Raw genomic sequence first — 19,778 nt, forward strand, 5'->3', positions numbered from 1 at the left:
TTTAAGTTGCATGTGTTGCTTGGTGACATACTCACGGCCTGCCCATGCTTTGCCCATGCATAAGCCACCCTTGCAATTATGCGCTTAAGCACCATTAGTACATACAGTTTAGAACAGTCAATTATTGATACCTCTGATGCAGGTAAATCCTATTATTCTACAACTATGAAAACAGAACCTGGATTACACTCCCCTATTTAATCCTTTCTAAATACATCCCTCTTCCAACCCTATACATTCTTCCATACTACACAACTCGCTAATCCAAATACACACCCTCCCCCCACTCCCCTATACACTTTTCCATACTAAACAACTTGCTAATCCCAATACTCTCCTTCCCCCACTCTCCTTCCTCTACCTAGTGGTTCGTGCAGCGGACTTTGATCCTGGGGAACTGGGTTCAATTCCCACTGCAGCTCCTTGTGACCGTGGGCAAGTCACTTAACCCTCCATTGCCCCTGGTACAAAATAAGTACCTGAATATATGTAAACCGCTTTGAATGTAATTGCAAAATACCACAGAAAGGCAGTATATCAAGTCCCATTTCCCTTTCCCTATTTGAGATTCTGCATGGAATGTTGCTACTATTGGAGGTTCTAGATGGAATGTTGCTACTATTGAGATTCTGTTGCTACTATTTGAGATTCTGCATGGAATGTTAATGTTGCTATTCCACTAGCAACATTCCATGTAGAAGCCTGCCCTTACAGATCAGCAACGCGGCCGCGCAGGCTTCTGTTTCTGTGAGTCTGACGTCCTGCACGTATGTGCAGGACGTCAGACTCACAGAAACAGAAGCCTGTGTGGCTGCGTTGCTGATCTGCAAGGGCAGGCTTCTACATGGAATGTTGTTAGTGGAGAATTAGCCTAGTGGTTAGTGCAGTGGACTTTGATTCTGGGGAACTGAGTTTGATTCCCACTGCAGCTCCTTGTGACTCTGGGCAAGTCACTTAACCCTCTATTGCCCCTGGTACAAAATAAGTACCTGAATATATGTGAACCGCTTTGAATGTAGTTGCAAAATACCACAGAAAGGCGGTATATCAAGTCCCATTTCCTTTTCCCTCCTTGTCCATCTTGCCTACCTTCATCGAAATGACCACCTCTTTACTAACTCTATTCCAACTGTATTCCATTCTATGTTACTGTACACCTGATTTACGACGTAAGCCGCATTGAACCTGCTAATGAGTGGGAAAGCATGGGGTATAAGTGTTAAAAATAAATAAATAAATAAACATATGTGCGTATTAGGTGCCAAGTCAGTGGCGTTCCTAGGGGGGCTGACACCCGGGGCGGATCGCCGATGCGCCCCGCCCCCCGGGTGCAGCGCCTCCCCCGGATGCAGTGCGACCCCCCCACCGGCGAAAGGACACCCCTCCGTGAAAGAACCCACCCCTGGGTGCACATTGCTGGGGGGGGGGGGAGGTGCCGCGCGCGCCTGTCCTCCGTTCGTGCCATGCTTTTTCTCTGCCCTGGAACAGGAAGTAACCTGTTCTGGGGCAGAGAAGAAGCATGGAACGAATGGAGGACGCGCGCCCCCCCCCCCCCCCCCAGCACAAGCACCCAGGGCAGACCGCACCCACTGCCCCCCCCTAGGAACGCCACTGTGCCAAGTTACAGAATTGCTTTTATTGTTGATATTTTTTACCCAAAGGTTTGGCATTAGTAATAAAGTGAAAGTCCAGGGCTGGTTTCCTTTTCAAAACTGGCAGAAAGCACCAGCCAATTCTTGCATCATTTGGAAATGCAGAAGTACACATGTTGGTGGAATCTCCAGCCTAGCCACGTGCAATTTGGCCCAATGTGGGTACAAGTACGGGTTTTGTCCCATGATGCGGATGGCGGGTGAGACATTTTCAAATGTTCCATTTGCCTGAGTACATTTCCATTTACCTGAACCGATGGCTTTGGACATTGCTTTCCTAGTCTGTGTGTAGTGTGTTATCTAGCGCCCCAAGCAAATGTGTGTGTGATTTGGGTACCTTTAGACCCTGGGTCTTTGCACCTGCATGGAAGGAAGTGCAAAGTATGCAGCAGATATTATGGGCCAGATTCAGCAAATGGCACCCAAATGTAGGCACTGGGAAAAAATTTGCACTAAGCACTATTCTATTAACAATGCTCAGGCCGGCGCATCCTTTATAGAAATGCATTTAGAGCAGATTCCCACACTCAACGTTGGATGTGAGGACTTACGCCAGCTGAAACCTGGCATAAATTCTGACGATCAAATAGCAGAACGGATCTCAGTAAACATTCAGAAACCACAAAACTTTATTAAAAATAACCCAATGTGGTCACATTTCGCCTCCCAAGAGGCTTGCTAGCAACAAGTTTGAGTGATGTGATGTGCAAGAAGGAGGGAGGAGAAGCTTTTTTTGTGCAGCAGCTGTGTAAAGTAAATCCCCTGATGCGGCCTCTTGGGAGGTGAAACATGGCCACATTTGGGTTATTTGTTTAATAAAGTTTTGTGGTTACTGAATACTGACTGAGATCCATTCTGTTCTTTGATTGCTGTGATCTTCGGACCTCTATTGCCTCTCCTTTTTTGGATAAATCCTGGCGTGCCAAATTAGTCGCGTAACCCCGGTACTCTATAACACTGTCCCTAAATATTTGGATTGCCCGACCCACTCATGCCCCTCCCATGGCCCCTTTTGGGTTGCATGCAAGACACTTTGGGTGCCCACTGTTATAGAATAGAGAATAGGCAGATGTACAGGTAAATTCCAAACAGTGCCAATTAAATGCCAATTAACTCCAATTAACCTCAATAATTGCTTGTTAGCATGAGATGGACCTGGGGGAAACCACTGCTTGCTCAACGATGGGTAGCATGGAATGGTGCTACTAATTGGGTTCTGTCAGGTACTTGTGATCAGGTCTGGCCACTGCTGGAAGCAGGATACTGGGCTAGATGGACCATTGGTCTGACCCAGTATGGCTACTCTTATGTGTATTCAACTGACTAGTTTATGTGCGCATTTGGGCTCTTCACCCAAATTTGGGTGCCCAACCTTGGGTGATCTATATAGAATCTGGGGGTACGTGTAGAGATTTGAAAATGAAATCTCCATGCGCACTTTCACTTGTTTTCTCCAGGAATGAAGTGGGCAATTTTCAGAGGCCATTTTCACATGCAGAAATACAAATTTACTCATATAAAATGTTCTGAAAATTGCCCAACAGAACCCGCCCCATAGCTTACTCTCTTGTCTTGTGACTGGTTCATAAGACAGAATGAAGTCTCTTGTCCTCCTGATGAGAGGATAAAGAGAAAAGAAAAGGTAATTAAAATCATTGTGCAGAATGATGAAAATGAATTTTTATTTAATGTTCTTTAATGTAGAAATAATATGAGTAGGAGTTATACTTTGTCTTTAGGGCTAAAAATACACGATGTTGATGGCAGCCTTCTAACTGCTTACTGCAGTTATGGCCAATGCTCTTGTCTTGGCCCAAACACTTAGGCCTTTTCCACCACAAGACAATTGCAGAAACTCCACGGATAATTTGTTGCTCAACAGTGCAATTTATTACCAACCCTCTGTAAATACCATGTGCAGATATATCTATTTAACAAATCTAAATTCAATTTCCTTCCAGAAAATTGCTGCAAACCAAAATCATGACTGGTCAATAAAAGAAGTCATTACTGGGACAATGCACATCAACAAACAGACTGCTTTCATTTTTTTTCATCGTTTTCTTTGAAGAAAATAAATCATCTTTAACTTGCCGACTGCTCTCAGCTGTAACTAGTTTGCAGCTGTGTGTAAAATTCTGGCCCTCATTTTTCAGCCTTTTTGTTTTAAATGAAGCTATGAACAGGGTGGTAATAAGACGGGGATTGGATGGCTGAGAGGAAGAATTGGCTTTGAATCCACTGATTTATGGGGCTTTTTGCTGGCACTGGACTTCATCCATCACTTGCTTTCCTGTTTCCTCTTGGGAGTCTGATCAGTGCAGCACTGTCCGTTACAGGGAGCAGTGACCTATTTTTAAAAGATATCACTGCAATTAGTGTAATATGTTAATAATGCACTGTTTACAAAGCTGTCAACCCTTTTGTAAGTAGCATGTTAGCATGCTAGTACAAAACTTTAACTACACCTCTAGACATGTCGTTAAACTTTGTACTAACGGCTATGTTAACCCAAATGTATGTGCAAGTGCAAGCCATGATCGGGTCGATATGTAGAGCAATTTAAAAAACGGTCCCAAAAAACAACAAGGCAAACGATCTTCAAACTCCAACGTAGACAACGAAACAGCAGATACAAAACGGAAGAATGTTCAAAAGTTTATTGATGATGTCAAATATCAGACTTGTTGCCCGACACAGGCCATGTTAAGAACTCATTATTCTATCAAGAACCTAGCATTTCAAGGTTCATGTGAATAACATTTATTACGACAAATGATATCTCTAAGATTTTTGCCCCTGACGCAGCCCTTCTTGGACGAAACACGGCTTGTGTTGGGCAATAAGTCTGGGATTTGACATCATCAATAAACTTTTGAACATTCTTCCATTTTGTTGTCTACGTTGGAGCAATTTAACTGGCCAGAAATGGCTTCTGGCTGGTTAAATTGCTTGTTCAGGGTTGACTGCTAATTTCCAGCTGCACTTAACTGTAACATATAGTAAGTGACGGCAGATAAAGATCTGAATGGTCCATCCAGTCTGCCCAACAGTCATTCATTATTAATTCATGATTAAATCAACAATGAACTTGACCAAGGTCTTTCTTTGGTGTTCTAGGACATAGACCATAGAAGTCCGCCCAGCTCTGTCCTTATGTTTCAACTACTGGAGTTGCCGTCAAAGCCCACTCCAGCTTATCCGAATCTGTCTTGTCATTTGCGGGACACAGACCGTAAAAGTTTGCCCTGCATGGTCCTCACATTCCAAATTACTAAAGTTTCAGTCAAACTCTCTCTCCAGCCCATCCTAAACTGGATTGCTTTATTAGGGGTCAGACTGTACCAGGGGTGTAGCCAGACTTCGGCGGGAGGGGGTCCAGAGCCCAAGGTGAAGGGGCACATTTTAGCCCCCCGGCATCGCTGACCCTCCTGAGCCATTATCGAACCCCCGCATTTGCCGACCCCCCCCGCTGCCACTGCTACCGCCAACAACTTTGACGACCCTCTCGACCCCCCACCCGCCGCCAACCCTCCCCCACCATCGCTGTGGGCTACCTTTGCTGGCAAGGGACCCCAATCCCCGCCAGCCGAGGAGGTCCTCTTCTTCCCGCGAAAGGCTTCATTCTGTTTCTGACATTGTACGTGCGGACATCAGAAACAGAATGAAGCCTTCGCGGGAAGAAGAGAACCCCCTCGGGTGGCGGGGATTGGGGTCCACCGCCAGCAAAGGTAGCCCATGGCGACGGCGGGGGAGGGTTGGCGGTGGGAGGGGGGGGTCGAGAGGGTCATCGGCAGGGGGGTCCAGGGCCAAATCTATGGGGCCCAGGCCCCCCTGGCCCCACGTAGCTACGCCACTGGACTGTACAAGAAGCCCAGCACCAGCCTTAGTTGATACAGTTAGAGTTGCCATCTAAGCTTCCACTTGACATGCAAATACATAAAAAGCACATGGAAACACCGTAAACTGGTTAGTGCTGGTGAAAATAACTGTTAGCACTGAACTGAAAACAGCTATTCTGGGGGCATTTCCGGAGAGAGGGGGGGGGGGGGGGAGGCACAGTTGGCACTTGGCCGGTTAAGTGTCAATATTCAGCACTTAATCAGACAGGTTGACCGCGTAAAGTCAGTCCTATCTTTAAGCCGTAACCCATAGTTGCTTAATTGCTGAATATCGAACTTAACCAGCTATGTGTTAGCCCGGCTCTGGAAAACTGGAAATTCAATGTCTGTGCTTGGACATGGCCTGGCATTGAATTTCCACTTTAATGGTGGCAGTGGTCAGCAAAATGCTAATTTTCCACCGGCTGAATATCGGGCCCAACATTTTTAAATCAGCTGCTAATTTACACATTTAGGATGAACGCTAAAAGGGTAATTCTATAATTGTGTGCATGCAGTTATAGGCACCTCGCACACATATGTGTATAGAAAACAGCCATTTATGTGCATAAGAGCACTATGTGTTGTTCTTTAAGGGACTACATGTTTAACAGCTGATGGCATACATGTGGGTGGCACACATGTGGGTGGCACAGAAAGGCATCCAGATGGAGACTAGCGCTCAAGGAAGCAATTTTATAGAGAGACCCAATACGGCCTGTGTTTTGGAGTGCGGTCTGCATCAGGGGTCGAACGGTAGTTTCAGATGTACAGAGCTTTCTGTGATGATCCTACAATCAGGATAACACAAATAGCTGCAATTTTCTTATGTAGGATTAGTCTTCTGGAAGGTTTTAGCTATTTTGTGTTATAATATCCTAACTGTGCAATCAACACAGGAAGACTTGTATATCTGAGTCTACCATTTGAGCCCTGATCCAGGCAACATACCAAAACATGGGCCGTGTCGGCAGAAGCATAGCCAGGTTTTGACGTCAGTGGGAGCAGACTTTTGTAAAATTGGTGCCGGTGAGAGGCTGAAGGGCTGATCCGCATCGGAGCCATTTTATTCCAAATCCATTTGGGGAAGCAGCTGCTCCCCTTGTGCCCCACCTAGTTGCGCCTCCGCGTGTCGGGTCTCTCAATAAAATTTGCTTCCTTGAATACTGGCCTCCATCTGGCTGTTCCATCGGTGGGCCACTTCACTGCCTTTCGGTGAGTTGCTTCTTCTGTTGCTGCTTCCCTTTGGTCCAGTCTCTGGCATTCAATTTCCAGGTATATGGAGCTGCCAAAATATAGCTGATTAAATGCAAAATTCGGCTATAAAGAATTGCATAAAGATAGGACTGCCTTTATGCGGGTCCTATTTACGCAGTTAACTTGAACTGGTTAAGTGCTGAATATCGCACTAAACTGGTTAAGTGCCGACTTCACCCCGGAACACCCCCAAAGTAGCCAGTTTTGACTTGGACAGTAATTGGGCATTTTCAGTGGCACTATCCAGCTGAAAGAAACTGAAAATGCCCTGGTTAAACCCGGACAGCTGATTTAAATGGGCAGGAGCCTCTCCTGGCTGTTTAAATCATTTTGAATACTGGGCCCATTAATTATAGAGTACTACTACTACTACTACTCAACATTTCTAAAGTGCTACAAGGGTTACGCAGCACTGTACAGATTAACAAAGAAGGACAGTTCCTGCTCAAAGGAGCTTACAATCTAAAGGACGAAATGTCAAGTTGGGGCAGTCTAGATTTCCTGAATAGAGGTATAATGGTTATGTGCCGAAGGCAACATTGAAGAGGTGGGCTTTGAGTAAGGATTTGAAGATGGGCAGGGAGGGGGCTTGGCGTATGGGCTCAGGGAGTTTATTTCAAGCATAGGGTGAGAACTATCCTGAGTAATTGAAGCGGTGCAAAGAAAAGCTACGAGGATGGTATGGGATTTGCGTTACAAGACGTATGAGAGACTTGCGGACCTGAACATGTATACCCTGGAGGAAAGGAGGAACAGGGGTGATATGATACAGACGTTCAAATATTTGAAAGGTATTAATCCACAAACTAACCTTTTCCAGAGATGGGAAGGCGGTAGAACGAGAGGGCATGAAATGAGATTGAAGGGGGGCAGACTCAAGAAGAATGTCAGGAAGTATTTTTTCACGGAGAGGGTGGTGGATGCTTGGAATGCCCTCCTGTGGGAGGTGGTGGAGATGAAAACGGTAACGGAATTCAAACATGCGTGGAATAAACATAAAGGAATCCTGTGCAGAAGAAAGGGATCCTCAGGAGCTGAGCCTAGAATGGGTGGCAGAGCTGGTGGGGTGGGAGGAGGGGCTAGTGTGGGCAGACTTATACGGTCTGTGCCAGAGCCGGTGGTGGGGTGGCAGGGATAGTGCTGGGCAGACTTATACGATCTGTGCCAGAGCTGGTGGTTGGGAGGCGGGGTTGGGTGGTTGGGAGGCAGGGATAGGGCTGGCCAGACTTATACGGTCTGTGCACTGAAGAGGACTGTACAAATTAAAAAAAGTAGCACATATGAATTTATCTTCTTGGGCAGACTGGATGGACCGTGCAGGTCTTTTTCTGCCGTCATCTACTATGTTACTATGTAATGCTTAGACACATTAGCAATGACCAGAGACAGTGTTTTGCCCTCCATTTGTATGGAAGCAGGGAATTGGGTCGTGCCCTTGAACTACAAATCCCTGTAATCCTGTAGTTCCCTGTGATAGGCTTTTTTCAAAGTCCATGTCCAGCTCCCTGTGTTTTATGGGGCTCTTTCTATTGGCTTACCTTGCTCCCTAAGCTTGCTGGTAAAATTGCCTCCCCCCTCTCTCTCCATTGGGTCTGTGAACTGAAACTGCCTATTCTGTATGACCCCTCCAAGCTACTGTGATGCTATCAAGATTTTACCAGTGTAAAAGTATAAATAGCGTCATTACTCAGCACGTTGTTGAATTACTCCCAGCTTCTCTCTTGCATGGAGAGAGCTGGTGGAGAACAGACTTCCAGTATGCAAGGCAAAGCTCTTGCCCAGCATATCTGGACTGTAAGTTATTCTTCCTTGTTTGATTACTGCATTAAAGAAGATTTTGTTTCAAGAGTTCTGAGTCTTCTCATAGTTCTCTGGTTTAAACTGCATTTTTTTTTAATTGAAGGTTACAAATGTATATTGCAAGAAATTACACTTGTAAAACAGAAATATGATACATAGAACATCCGTAAGAAAAGAAAAAAATGACCATATGAAAGGAAAAAAAAAACACACAAAAAAGAAAATATATAATAATTGAGAGTTCCAATACCTTGGTTAGGACACAATAAACTACTCTTGAGAAGGAGCTCATCAAATGGTATAAGTACATATATAAGTACATAAGTAATGCATACTGGGAAAGACCAAGGGTCCATCGAGCCCAGCATCCTGTCCACGACAGCGGCCAATCCAGGCCAAGGGCACCTGGCGAGCTTCCCAAACGTACAAACATTCTATGCATGTTATTCCTGGAATTGTGGATTTTTCCCAAGTCATTAGTAGCGGTTTATGGACTTGTCCTTTAGGAAACAGTCCACCCCTTTTTAAACTCTGCTAAGCTAACGCACTTCACCACTTTCTCCGGCAGCGAATTCCAGAGTTTAATTACGCGTTGGGTGAAGAAAACTTTTCTCCGATTTGTTTTAAATTTACTACACTGTAGTTTCATCGCATGCCCCCTAGTCCTAGTATTTTTGGAAAGCGTGAACAGACGCTTCACATCCACCTGTTCCACTCCACTCATTATTTTATATACCTCTATCATGTCTCCCCTCAGCCGTCTCTTCTCCAAGCTGTATAGCCCTAGCCTCCTTAGTCTTTCTTCATAGGGAAGTCGTCCCATCCCCGCTATCATTTTAGTCGCCCTTCGCTGCACCTTTTCCAATTCCACTATATCCGGAAATAAATATCGCACATGGTGAAGAAGAACGGCTAAACATATTAGTCACATTGAGTCACATTTAGAAGGTCTAGACAGCCATATTAAATCCTCTTCTACCTTCAGACTATGTTACAGACCTTTTTACTCTTAAGAAAAGCTTTTAATTGATTTGGCCCAAATAAAAACATGTCTATTATTTGCAACATAAATCAAGCATTTACAGGGAAAGTGCTATATAAAGAAAGGACCAAGAGCTTGAGTTTCCTGGTGCATAGAAAGGTAAAATTTCATCACTCTTGCATTCCAAGAGTAATATTTGGAAGACCAGATCCTTTCCTCCAGAAAGGAAAGCTGGCCTTGCTAAAGTATAATTAAGTACTTTTGCGAAAATACAAATATTCCAAGGAGTACTTTTTAGTTTATTTCCTATATTTATAGCCGCTTTATACCAACGCGGTTTACAGTAATCACATACATAAAATCACAACACATCTACCCAACTATAGCGATTTAAAAAACAATTCTCGTTTGTCCTATTTGTCTGTCCTAATTAAGAGTGTAAGCTCTGTCGAGCAGGGACTGTCTCTTCATGTTCAAGTGTACAGGCACTAAGTACGTCTAGTAGTGCTATAGAAATGATAAGTAGTAGTAGTAGTCTGTGGGATTCCGGATCTTGCTGCTCTTGGGATTCTGCTCAGAATCTTGCTACATGGGATTCCGGAATCTTGCTACTCTTTGTCATCCCTTATTTGTTCTGTTTTGTCTGTCCTAATTATATTGTAAGCTCTGTCGAGCAGGGACTGTCTCTTCATGTTCAAGTGTACAGCACTACGTACGTCTAGTAGTGCTATAGAAATGATAAGTAGTAGTAGTCTGTGGGATTCCGTAATCTTGCTGCTCTTTGGATTCTGCACAGAATCTTGCTACACTGGGATTCCGGAAACTTGCTACTCTTTGTCATCCCTGATTTGTTCTGTTTGTCTGTCCTAATTAGATTGTAAGCTCTGTCGAGCAGGGACTGTCTCTTCATGTTCAAGTGTACAGCGCTGCTGTACGTCTAGTAGCGCTTTAGAAATGATAAGTAGTAGTAGTAAAATTGCCCAGCATTAGATAGATCTTCACTCAAGAAAAGCTGAGCAGGAGTCCTCTATCAACAGTCCTGCCAATGGGGGGTGCTGTTTCACTATCATGTTTTCAATACTGAGGGACCGGCAAGTTCTTCAGATCTAGAGAACCTGTCTGTACTAGAGATTGAAAACACCAACATTGAAAACACTGACCCCTACTGCTAGGAATGCAGTTGGAGGACACCCGCTCAGCTAGAGGGAACAGTGGAGAGCAGTTCTACAAGTCTCTTCGGAAGATGTCCCTTCAAAGATAGCAATGTATGAGAGCAATTCCACAAGAGGGGCAACTGGTAGGAGCCTGTTTTATTAAGTAACCAAGGTGCGTACTTCCAATACTAGGTTAACCGCGGTATACACATGCCTAGAAGTTAGGTGCTAGCATTACACCAGCCAGGAATATAAACACCTAGAAGATAGGTGACAGTACTTTTGTCAGCCATATAACTGGTGGAAACACTTGTGACTAACTATTGGAGCTAGTGCATAACTTATAGTATGCCCTGGCTCTGCCCCATATTACATCTCCTTGCAAGTACCTGCCATCCAAGAAATATGCATATTTACATAATGGCTCTTAGGTGGAATACTGGCATATATGCATCTATGTATCTATGTATACAAATATGCACCTATATGCTAGGATTCTAAACAGTTATTTATTTTATTTATTGCATTTGTACCCCACATTATCCCACCTTTTTGCAGGCTCAATGTGGCTTACAGGGTGTTAATTTGGTATGATCGTTACATAGTGTTAGATACAGTCGGTAATAAATTGGAAGTAAAAGAGGAATTAATTAGAAGGTAATGGGTAAGGTCGTGTCGAAGTGTTTTAGAGCGTTTGGGTGATGTACGGAGTAGTATGATTCATCAAGGATTGTTTTTGTAGGCTATGTTGAAGAGAAATGTCCTTCAAAGATTTGTAGTTTGATTCATCAAGGATTATTTTTGTAGGCTTTGTTGAAGAGAAATGTCTTCAAAGTTTTACGAAAGTTGGTTAAGTTGTCCGTGGTTTTCAGGGTCTTGGGTAGTGCGTTCCATAGCTGTGTGCTTTTGTACGCAAAGGTAGTAGCGTATGCCTGTTTGTATTGGTTCCTTTACAGCTGGGGAAGTTCAAGTTGAGGAACTTACGGGCTGATCTTCTGGCATTCTGGGTGGTAAGTCCATTAGGTTCAGCATGTGGATTGGGGCCTCTGCGTGAATGATTTGTACACGGTCGTGCAGATCTTAACTCAATTCGTTCCTTGAGCGGGAGCCAGTGTAGTTTTTCTCTTAGGTGTTTTGCACTTTCGTATTGGGTTTTCCAAAAATAAGACGGGGCTGCGGTGTTCTGGGCTGTTTGGAGTTTTTTAATGGTCTGTTCTTTACATCCTACATACAGAGCATGCAATAGTCCAGGTGACTTATCACTAGTGATTGTACCAGGGTGCGGAAGACGTATCTAGGGAAAAAAAGGTTTTATTCTTTTGAGTTTACACATTGAGTAGAACATTTTTTTCGTTGTGTTCTTCACATGGGTATCGAGTGTGAGGTTTCGATCAATAGTGACTCCCCAGAATTTTCAGATTTTCTGAGATGGGAAGTGCGCAGTAGGTTGTGGGTTATGGTAGGATAGTTGCTTGTGTTGTATTGGATGTGAGAACCAGACATGAGTTTTTTCTGCGTTCAGTTTTAACTTGAATGAGTCCGCCTAAGAGTGCATGATGTGGAGGCTCTGATTGATCTCGTTGGTTATTTCGTTTAGGTTATTTTTGAACGGGATATAGATCGTCACGTCGTCCGCATATATATAGGGGTTTAGGTTCTGATTTGCTAGTAATTTGGCCAGTGGTGTCATCATCAGGTTGAAAATAGTTGGCGAGAGGGGGGATCCCTGAGGAACTCCAGGTTGGTGATCTGTCATTGTTCGTTGCTACTTGGTAGGACCTGGTGGTGAGGAAGCCTTTGATCCAGTTGAGAACTGGGCCTCCGATTCCAAAATATTCTAATAAGTGTAGTAATACTTCATGGTCTACCATGTCGAAAGCACTAGACATGTCGAATTGTAGTACGAGTATATTTTTGTGGTTGCAATTGTTTTTTTGAATGAATTCATTGCAGACACAAGTACAGTTTCAGTGCTGTGGTTTGATCTGAATCCTGATTGAGACTCATGTAGAATTGAGTGTTTTGTTAGATATTCCGTGGAGTTGTTTCGTCACTATGCCCTCCATCAGTTTTGTTATGAGCGGGATGGAGGTGACTGGTCGGTAGTTTGTTAGGTCCATTGTGCTTTTCTTGGCATCTTTTGGCAATGGTGTGAGAAGGATATTTCCTTTGTCCTTAGGGAAGAGACCATTTAGGAGTCTGTAATTCAGTTGGTTCGTGAGGTCTATTTTGAATTGTTTGGGGGCAGCTTTTAGTAAGCTAATCGGGCAGATGTCAAGTTTGCATTGAGATTTGGCGTATTTTCCAAGCCAGTTATACATACAATCACACCATGTTATAGAATTGTCATCTTAGGGAGTAATTCTATAAGCAGTCAACTAGTTTTAGGCAGCAGGAAGGCACATAAATGGTGGTATTCTAATTACTTATGGGCATCTATTAATGGAAAAGGATGTACCACAATTATCTCGTTTGTCCTGTTTGTCTGTCCTAATTGGATTGTAAGCTCTGTCGAGCAGGGACTGTCTCTTCATGTTCAAGTGTACAGCGCTGCATACGTCTAGTAGCGCTATAGAAATGATAAGTAGTAGTAGTCTGTGGGATTCCGGAATCTTGCTGCTCTTTGGGATTCTGCACTGAATCTTGCTACATTGGGATTCCGGAATCTTGCTACTCTTTGTCATCCCTTGTTTGTCCTGTTTGTCTGTCCTAATTAGATTGTAAGCTCTGTCAAGTAGGGACTGTCTCTTCATGTTCAAGTGTACAGCACTAGTAATTTCATGGCATGTACTTTTCCAGTTGATGTGTGTATGGCTGGAGTTTGGGTGGCGCGCACATATACACGCATAAATGATAGAATTCTATCATTTACATGCTAACATCTAGGCATGTCAAACCACCTCTAATGGAGGATATAGGATGTTTATAAATAAATATGGGAAAAGTTAGTCGATTACTTATTCTGAGAATCTCAAAACTATCCAAATAAAACACGTTAGCTACTTATATAAAATTTTTAGTGAAATAAATGTGCTTATAAACTTTCATTGGACTATCACAGACTAACTGGTCTTAACTCAGTCCACACGTAGTAATCATAGCACATTTATAATGAAAGAAATCAATGTGACTGTGCCAAATAGTGTTTCAATATATAATAAAATCAAAGACCAGTTGGTCTGTGGTGGTCCAATAAAAGTTTATGAGCACATTTATTTCACTAAAAATTTAACATAAGTGGCTAACGTGTTTATTTGGATAGTTTGAGATTCTCAGAATAGGTAAACATCTAGGCATGGGCATTTCTACCAGCTGTAGGAATTTATGGCCATTTACGCAAGTAGAAGCCTACATTTTTTTATAGAATAGTTTTACAATAGGTGCCAAGACCAGCATGTATAGGGCTAGATTTATTAAATGGCACCCAAAGTTAGGCGAATGCTGTGGAGCAGGTGGAGGATGAGCCCTGCATAGGGCTTTGAAGAGAGTGGTGGAACCGAATGCCCGTGTGGTAATTTTTAGACTGCGTATGTGTGTCATATTTAGTAGATATCTCAATGGTAATTGAATGGCTTTATAGTGGTCTTGTTTGGGATATAGAACACCATATCCAGAATTTTTTCTAGACTCTCAGATCCTGACGCAGGCCTGTAGGCCGAAACACGGACTGTGTTGGATCCTAGAATAACCGGACTTGCGCTAGTAGAAACCTACTTTTCTTTATAGCATAGTTTTACAATGGGCGCCAAAGCTAGAATCTGATTCCTATTAGGTTAGTATTCTGTAAAGGGTGCTCTGCACGGAGCATCTTTTATAGTATATATATTATTCTATTTGATATTTCTCCCAAGTGTTTCTTATTTTTCCATCCCCTCCTACTTGTGGTCTAATGAAAGAGTTATAGGTATACTTGATATTGGAACTGGGAATTTATTTCTTTATACCTAGTTTGACACTATGCTTTACTCTGAAACACGTGTTTGCTTGTCTGATATGTTTCTCAAAATTATAAATAAAGCTATTTTAAAAAAAGGAAATTTGAGTGCCATTTATAGAATTTCCTCCATACTGACCTAGAGATGGGAGTAACTAGTGAGGTAATTAAATTTGCTGATGACACAAAGTTATTCAAAGTCGTTAAATCGCGGGAGGATTGTGAAAATTACAAGCGGACCTTACGAGGACTGGGAGACTGGGCGTCTAAATGGCAGATGACGTTTAATGTGAACAAGTGCAAAGTGATGCATGTGGGAAAGAGGAACACGATTTATAGCTATGTCATGCAAGGTTCCACGTTAGGAGTCAAGGACCAAGAAAGGGATCTAGGTGTCATCGTTGATGATACGTTGAAACCTTCTGCTCAGTGTGCTGCTGCGGCTAAGAAAGCAAATAGAATGTTAGGTATTATTAGGAAAGAAATGGAAAACAAAAATTAGGACGTTATAATGCATTTGCATCGCTCCATGGTGCGACTGCACCTCGAATATTGTGTTCAATTTTGGTAGCTGCATCTCAAAAAAAGATATAGTGAAATTAGAAAAGGTGCAGAGAAGGGCGACAAAAATGATAAAGGGGATGGGACGACTTCCCTATGAGGAAAGACCAAAGCGGCTAAGGCTCTTCAGCTTGGAGAAAAGGCGGCTGAGGGGAGATATGATAGAGGTCTATAAAATAATGAGTGGAGTTGAACAGGTAGATGTGAAGCGTCTGTTCACGCTTTCAAAAAATACTAGGACTAGGGGGCATGCGATGAAGCTACAATGTAGTAAATTTAAAAACAAATCTGAGAAAATGTTTCTTCACTCAAACGTGTAATTAAACTGTGGAATTTGTTGCCAGAGAATGTGGTAAAGGCAGTTAGCTTAGCGGAGTTTAAAAAAGGTTTGGACGGCTTCCTAAAGGAAAAGTCCATAGACCGTTATTAAATGGGCTTGGGGAAAATCCAGTATTTCTGGGATAAGCAGTATAAAATGTTTTGTACATTTCTGGGATCTTGCTGGGTATTTGTGACCTGGATTGGCCACTGTTGGAAACAGGATGCTGGGCTCGATGGACCTTTGGTCTTTCCCAGTATGGCAATACTTATGTAATGTATACGCACATATGTGCGTAAACGCTAACATGCCACCTAAGTACCATTCTATAATTATGTGAATATCTGAGAGTGCATAGTTTGTTTGTGGCGTACACATGGGTGGCCTCTGGGTGAAGCCTGGGTGGGGAAACACGCATATAACTTTTTGAATACTATAAGTTACGACTATATCTCCAGAACATAGGCACACGCTTTTATCCTGGCTGTATGGCTGGTGTAACTGCTCATGGCAAGCGCCTAGTTAGTGGTTCCTACTTTCCTTTATGAAACATGCGCCAATCAGGTACCCTTTGGGCACTTATACACAAGCACACAACGATAGAGTCATAGAGGGAAAAGGGGCAGTGACCTCTTGACCCCATGAGTGAGTTACATCACTGTAGCTGGTATATTAGTTATAGTGCTTGGGTCACAACTTTTCTTTTGTTATTTTCATATTAGTTATCTATCTTCTCCTAGATATTCCTTTTTTGGACTCCCTCATATGTGGACTTTAATTATAGAATACTTAATGAATATGTTAGATTTCTTTTTTCCTTAGTAATGATGTGAAATTCTGTATTTTCTTTGTGCAATTATACTGGAAATGAATTTTAAAAAACCCACGTAAATATACATAAAAGTCTTCTAAAATGTATAACAACATATATATTGGTTGATATTCATAAATGCGTATGCTACTGCTGACATCATAAGTGTTTTTTTAATTAAAAATTTATAGTGGATAAATGTATAACGTTGGCTGCTTTAATCACAAAGTGGCCCTTTTACAAAGAGCATAGGGCTAGATTCTATGGGACCCTTTTACTAATCCACGCGCGCCCAACGCATGCCAAAATGGACTTACTGCCTGGCTACCATGTGGCTCTTGCGGTAGTTTCATTTTTGTCATGTGTCCGATACGCACGGCTGAAAAAGAATTTTTATTTTCAGATGTGCGTATTGGATGTGCGCCAAGTGGCATTTGGCGCATGTAGGTCATTACCGCCCGGTTACCGCGTGAGACTTTACCTCTAGGTCAATGACCGGCAGTAAGGTCGCAGACCCAAAATGGACACGCGGCAATTTTGATTTTGCCGCACGTCCATTTTCGGCAAAAATGTTTAAAAAAAGGGCTTTGTTACAGGCGCGCTGAAAAATGGATCGGCGCGCACCCAAAACTTGAGCCTACTCTACTGCAAGCCATTTTTCAGTGCACCTTAGTAAAAGGACCCCTATGTATGGTGCTTAAAAAATTGTTGCCGAAAAAAAACTGATTAAGCGTTATTCTTTAAGCCGTGCCTAAAGTTCAGCGTGGTTTACAGAATAACGCTTAAGTGTTATGGTTGCAATTAAATTTAGGCGCCACATCTGCACCAACGAAAACATGGTGCAAATGCATGCGCCTAAATTTATGCACAGAGCACCCTTATTCTGCAATGATTCGCAGTTCTCAAAATCGTGCCCCTGTTCTGCCCTGAAATGCCCATGACCATCCTCTTTCTGTGCACCCTTTTTCAGGCCACATGTAAATTTTAGGCTTGGATCCTGCATCTAATTCACATGCGTAACACCCAACTCTAATTAGTGCCAATAATTGCTTGTTAAATACCAATTATTGACACTTATTGGCTCGTTGTCTTATTAATGAGGGGGATAGTGAGCACTAAAAGACATTAACGTGCACTAAATGCTATGCATCCTATTTTATACCTATGGCCATGTGGTACTGAGCGCATGCTAAGCGTTAGTTTTGGGCACTATTTATTGAATCTAGTCCTTATTGTGTAGTGCCCGCTGTTCATTCTCATCAACCCTCTCTTTTTTTATATGTACCCGGTACCAGAGATGACCTGATTCTCCTTTCTTCTCATGACCGTCTCTCTTTGGTCCATCTCCTTCTCCATTGTGTTTTCTTTCTCCCCTATTCTTTCAGGGGCCCTTTTACAAAGGTGCACCAAAAAGTGGCCTGCGGTAGTGTGGGCTCATGTATTGGACGCGCACTGGATCATTTCTCCACCTTATCTGGAAAAAAAGGGTTTGGGGGGGGGGGGGCTGGGAAATGGACGTGCGGGCAAAATTAAAGCCAGCGCACGCTTATTTATGGCCTGAGCCCTTAATACCATCTATTGCCTTAGCAGTAAGGGGCGCACACTTTACCTGTGCGGTAACCATCCAGCACATGCCAACTGCCGATGACAACTGGGAATGCCCCCGCGGTAGAAAATTATTTTCTACCGTGGGTTTTTGGCGCACGCCAAACTGAAAATTACCACCAGGCGCACGTGCTAGCCGGATGGTAATGCTGATTTGACCCTCGCTACATGCGTGTAGGCCCATACATGCCTTTGTAAAAGGGCCCCTCAGCTTCTTCCTGTCCTAGGCCCCTTTTACTAAGCTGCATTGCAGTTCACGTGCCTAGAGGGGCAAAATTAACGTGCAGTATCTGCAAAGCCTCTGCAGCAACTGTTGTATAGGCATCTACCGATGCAGTTAATGCAGAAAGACTACATGCATCATGTGTTAACTGCATAGCACATCACAGGGATGCACTTGATGCTACCTACTGAGGTAAACAAGACAAAGTAGAGAGAGTCCAGAGCAGAGAAGAGCTCAAGTTCAGCCACAAACGAAGTTTAGTTGAAAATGACACGACTTTGGCCAAGTTTCGGTACTTATGCCTTCGTCAGGGGCCAAACTCACAATTCTTCCCTGGCATAACAAAGTATAGAAGTGCAAACTGCCAGAACTAAAGAAACAAAAATGCATGTCCATTAAGCAGCACGATATGGCTGAACTTCTTTGCTCTGGACTCTTTCTACTTTGACTTGTTTGCTTGTGGTGCTTGTTCAGAGAGTTCTTCTGTTTTTTGTTGCTATCTACTGAAGTAATATTAACAATACATTATCTTTTGTATTAACATTTAACAGCAAAACCATACTATATGTTTACCCTGTTTACCCTCTCATTCTTTAATCATGCGTGCACAATTTTATACTTAGTGCGCAAAATTGTGCACGCAGATTTCTGAATATCTATAATTACATGCATAACGTAATTGACAAATTAGCTGCTTATTGGTGCTAATTGGCACTAATTTGCAGTTATGCAATTACTCGGTATTCTTTAACTTGAGTGTGCACATTCTATAGTGCGTAAGTGCAAGGGGGTATGGATGTGGGAAGGGCATGGGCATTTTTATGCTGAGGTTATAGAATGCTGTCAGATATGTGCATAACTGACAGCAGTTAGGCACGAGCATTTACACCAGTCTTTGACATGGTTTAAGTGCTCGTGACTAAAGTGTTAGCATGGATGTGCACTAACAATGTGCACAAATTCCCATGTTAATTAATGAAATAAATCTACACCCCTATTTAAATTTCATTGGGCCCTTTAGTAGGTCTTCGTATATTAGATGGTTATTTCCTTCAGGCGTACCCTAAGGAGGAAAGATATACTGGTAGCAGACTTGTAACCCTAGTAAGTCATAAAACAGTGATGTCTGAACACATCATGTGAGAGTCAAGAGGCTGTTGAGCCAATGAATACCTTTATGACCTAGAATAAATAATCTATCCTTCAATGACTCTATTGAACAAACTATAATTTAATGGTTTAATTTAACCATAATTTAATGAATTACAGCTCACATTTTGCTCTTCAAAATGTCTTATGGCAGTGTGCAACTCAACATGAATGGTCATACACCCACACATGACTAAATGTACATTTCTGAAGTGCTCTTATTGAAAGTGCTTTCACTTCCTGTTTGAATGAAAGACTAACATTACATACTAATTATTATTATTATTAGTAGTAGTATTACTAGTATTACAACAACAACCACTTCTACTAATGATCAAGTAGTGTACACATTGGGCCAAATTCTATACATGGCGCCTTAAATTACATGCAGTTTATAGAATATGCTCACGTTACATAAAATTTAGGTGCACCCATTTAAGCCATTTAAAA

The 19,778-nt window shown here is 42.7% G+C and overlaps 1 protein-coding gene across 3 annotated transcripts in view; it reads right to left on the minus strand.

Annotated features, from left to right (window-relative positions):
* The window catches only part of LOC115468420 (disks large homolog 2), a 361,629-nt gene that overhangs the window by 52,579 nt on the left and 289,272 nt on the right, over positions 1-19,778 (minus strand). The window lies entirely within an intron of this gene.

Source organism: Microcaecilia unicolor, chromosome 4, assembly GCF_901765095.1.
Source record: "Microcaecilia unicolor chromosome 4, aMicUni1.1, whole genome shotgun sequence".
NCBI lineage: Eukaryota > Metazoa > Chordata > Amphibia > Gymnophiona > Siphonopidae > Microcaecilia > Microcaecilia unicolor.